Source organism: Dromiciops gliroides, chromosome 1 (assembly GCF_019393635.1).
Source record: "Dromiciops gliroides isolate mDroGli1 chromosome 1, mDroGli1.pri, whole genome shotgun sequence".
Taxonomy (NCBI): Eukaryota; Metazoa; Chordata; class Mammalia; order Microbiotheria; family Microbiotheriidae; genus Dromiciops; species Dromiciops gliroides.
This window is the reverse complement of record NC_057861.1, coordinates 16,104,977-16,109,396: the sequence shown is the minus strand read 5'-3', so window position 1 is coordinate 16,109,396 and position 4,420 is coordinate 16,104,977.

Sequence of the window (4,420 nt, the reverse complement as noted above, 5' to 3'; positions counted from 1 at the left end):
CACCAAGAACGAGGCACCTGCCTTCTGTTCCGGAGGCATCCACATCTGCTCAGGACACAGTTTGACTTTCATGGGCTCAGGAGAAGGTCTCTGGCTCTGAGAGCGACGACGGGTGGGGGTGGGGGCTAAGGGGAGAGTGAGCATTAGATTTCACACTCCAAGGCCTGATAGGCCCTCTTTGGAATCAGGTTTCTCTTCCCTGGATGGAGTCATATTAACTCAACTGTTGCTACTAATAACTAATGCTTATGGGAGCTCTGAGGTTTACAGGGCACCTCCCATCTATGATCTCATTCAGGGGAAATAGAATTAAGGTCCTCTAATGAAGAATTCTTCAGGAGGAATTGTGAAAAGGATGGCATCGGAGAGATGTATGGCTGAGGGAATAAATGGGCTGATCACACGTGGACAGTGCGGGATCTGCCTCAGTTCCCTCATCTGTAAAATGATCATATCTCTGACACTATCTGTGTGATCATGGGCTGATAATCATTTAACCCCTCTGGGTCTGGTTTCCTTTTCTGGAAAATGAGAAGTGGGAGTGGGCTGACCCCCAAGGTATGACCCATACCTAGAGCCACAGTGTTCTGTGACTCTCTGACACTCTTTTTCTTTTTGTTTGTTTGTTTTGTTTTGTTTTTGGGTTTTTTTGCGGGGCAATGAGGGTTAAGTGACTTGCCCAGGGTCACACAGCTAGTTAAGTGTCAAGTGTCTAAGGCTGCATTTGAACTCAGGTTCTCCTGAATCCAGGGCCAGTGCTCTATCCACTGCGCCACCCATCTGTCCCTGACTCTCTGACACTCTGCAGGAACAGAGGGGAGGGATTCTCTTCCCAGCCAGGAGATTCTGACATCTGGTGAGTCTGTGATCTCAGACCTACAGAACCCAGCAGGGCCCTGGGCCCAGGCAGGGCTTCAGAAGAAAACACATTTAGATAATTCACTGCTCCTGCTCTCATGGAGAGAACGGAGTGAGCTCTCCATTTTGTCCTGGACTGACCCTGCCCAGACAGTTAATCGATGCATGGGCTTTGAGCAGCCTCTGAGCCATAGGTCTCCAGGGAGAGGCTGAGCAGCACCTAGGTTGTCCAGGGAGAGGGAGGAGATGAGGGGACTCAGAACACTGACTGTATCCACCTACTGAAGGAGATCGCCCCGGCTTCCACATGGCTGGGACTCTGAAACTGGTGACTGGTATCCCCCTTACAGGTCAGGGATTCAGTCCCCTGACTCCCAATCTGTGTCCTCAGCTCCTACTAGGCTACAAGTGTGAAAAGTCTGGGAGGCAGCATGAGGTCCTAGGATCTCCTAGCACCCAGAACACCTGCTGCCATGTTCTGAGAGTCTGGCCCGAGCATTTATGAAGCACCTACTATGGGCTAGGTACTGTGCTAAGTGCTTTCCAAACGTTATCTCATTTTATCTTCACAGCAACCCTGGGAGGTAGGTCCTATTATTATCCCCTTTTTACAGATGAGGAAACTGAGACAAGCCCAGGTTAAGTGACTTGCCCAGGGTCAAATAGCTGCTAAGTATCTGAGGCTAGATTGGAACGCAGATCTTCCAGACTCCAGGCCCAGTACTCTATCCACTGGGCCACAAAGCTGCCTGTAAGGCGCTGGGGAGACCAAACCAAGATTGGAACAATCCCTGTCCCCAAGCAGCTAACTTTCCAACAGGAGAGACAAGAAAGCATATACCACTAACACCCAACTAGTAAGTGTGGGAGGTGAGACTTGAACCCTAGATCTCCTGTTTCTCCATCCAGCTCGCTAACGACTACACCACTCTGATCCACCTTTTTTTTTTTTTTTTTTTTGGTGAGGCAATAGGGGTTAAGTGACTTGCCCAGGGTCACACAGCTAGTAAGTGTCAAATGTCTGAGGCTGGATTCGAACTCAGGTACTCCTGACTCCAGGGCTGGTGCTCTATCCACTGTGCCACCTAGCTGCTCCACTCTGATCCACCTTTGCAAAACTCCAAACACTGTAAACCCCTCAGCTACCATTATGATTTATAATAAGAAGACTAATCATTGTTGTTATTATCTGCCTGGTACCTAAGGACCTCCTAGCTATTGGAGGGAGAACACTCCCAGAAGAGGCCGGATGGACTTAGTCTGCTCTGGTGCACTCCCACATGAAAGGGAATGAGTCTCCTGGCCCTGGGAGGGGACAGAGGGGACAGAGTCCTCCTTTCTCAGAAGCCTCCCACCTGACAGAATGAGTCCTTTCTCCAGGCCCAGCGAGCTCCCTCCAACCCCCACTGGAATTTAATTACCGCTGAATTTCCCTATTGAAATGGCAAAGGGCCTCAGAGTTTGGGGAGGAGGGGACCGTGGTGGGGGGATTGGGGAGGGGGTGAGAGATGTGTGAGGTTCATTTGTGAGCTCTTTCCCCTGTGCGGCACAGATGGTATATTTTTTTTTATCAATGTCAGCACCGGCTTCTTTCTGCTCTGATGAATAGATTCTAAAGAGGCAGTGACATTATTTGAGATAACAGAGAGAGAACAGAAAAATGGTCAGTGATAGAAAATGTCAGAGCTCGCAGAGAAAAAAGGGGTGGGAGGCAGTCTGGATAGTGTATTGGGTTGAGTTGGGGGGGCTGTGCCCAGATGGGGGGTGAAGGCTGAGGGGGCCTGAACCCCAAAGCAGACAAACCACTCCCAGAGCCAGGCTGGAATCCAGTGGCGGGGGGGGGGGGGGGGGGGGGGGGGGGAAGAGCCCCCACGGTTTACTTCCAGGTGAGCGGCCCCTAAGCCCTGCCCTCCCCCAGCAGCCGGCCAGACTCGGCTCTAGAAGACAATTCCTACTTTTCAATTCTATTCAATTAGGCCCCCTGCTGGGAAACTTGTCTCCTCTGATACCCAGCTTAACTGACAGGGGATTAGGGTTGTTTGTATTACACATGCACTCTCTGGCTGTGGAGAGACTGGAGGGAGGCTTTCAGGGAAATGCCTGTGGCTCACCAATCACCCCAGCCCCCCCATTCCCCCCCAACCCCCCCCCCACTTCGGCTCTTTGGGCCCTCTCCATTTCATGGAGCAGCGATTGGGCCAAGAAGCTCCAGAATCTCCCGTAGCACCTTTCTCTCCATCATAAACCCTAGAGATCCTTCAGTCCAATCCCTTCCTTTTACAGAGGAGGAAACTGAGGCTGAGAGGGAAATGACCACACAGGTCACACAGGTAAAGTCCTAGAAAGGAGTAGAAATGGCAAGTGGGGTTTATGCCTCTCCTGCTCATCATTTATTCATTCAACAAGCACTTAAGTGTTTACTACGGGCCAGGCACATCCCTCAAAGATGAAATAGAACTTGAATTTTATTGGGAAAGACAATGTAGATGTGGATCAATCAATACAAAACACATACAAAAGTCGTTCCTGATCCCCTTGGCTTCTTCCCCCCCCCCTTGGATTCTAGCGACTCTTCCTCCCTCTCCCACTTATTTTGAATCAACTTGTGTGTATTTTGAATATTCCTAGACATTAATTAGTATAAGTTCTTTGAGGGCTGGGGCAGTTTCACTTTTGTCTTCGCCCGCCCAGAGCCTGGTGCCCCGCTCTTTGCTGAATGAATGCTTGTTGATTGCCTGATTGAGTTGGGGAGAGGGCACCCATAGTCGAAGGGATCAGGGCAGGCTTCCGGAAGCAGGCAGCACTTGTGCTAAGCCTTGAGGGGTGGAGGTGAGGAGGGAGTGAATTCCAGACATGGGCCAGAAATAAGAAAAATGCTTCTCACTCATCAGACTTGAGGATCAGAAATGCTGTAATGGGGGCAGTTAGGTGGAGCAGTAGATAGAGCACCATCAGGAGGACCTGAATTCAAATCTGATCTCAGACACTTGACCCGTAACTAGCTGTGTGACCCTGGGCAAGTCACTTAACCCCAATTGCCTCACCAAAAAAAAAAATCTGTAATAGCTGGAGTTCTGGACTTGGTGCCAGGATTTAAATCCCACTTCTGATGCTTGTTAGCTGTGTGATCCTGGGCAAGTCACTGGAAATCTCTAAACCTGTCTCTTCTTGTGTAAAGTCTCATCTGCCCTGATCCCTTTAACAAGTGTGACTACATCTCTGATTGAGTCAAGATGAGATCAGTTTGGCCAAACAGAAAAAATTAGACATACCTCTGGGCGTGTTTAGGGGGTGCAGATAGGTGGCACAGTGCTGGGCCTAGAGTCAGGAAGACTTGAGTTGAAATCTGGCCTCAGATACTTACTAGCTTTGTGACCCTGGGCAAGTCACTTCATCCTGTTTGCCTCAGTTTCCTCATCTGAAAAATAAACTAGAGAAGGAAATGGCAAGCCACTCCAGTATCTTTGCCAAGAAATCTCCAAATGGGATTAGGATTGAAATGACCAGAAAACAACAACTGGGAACTTTAAATAGCTGTGTCTGGAAATAATTACTTAAGAGC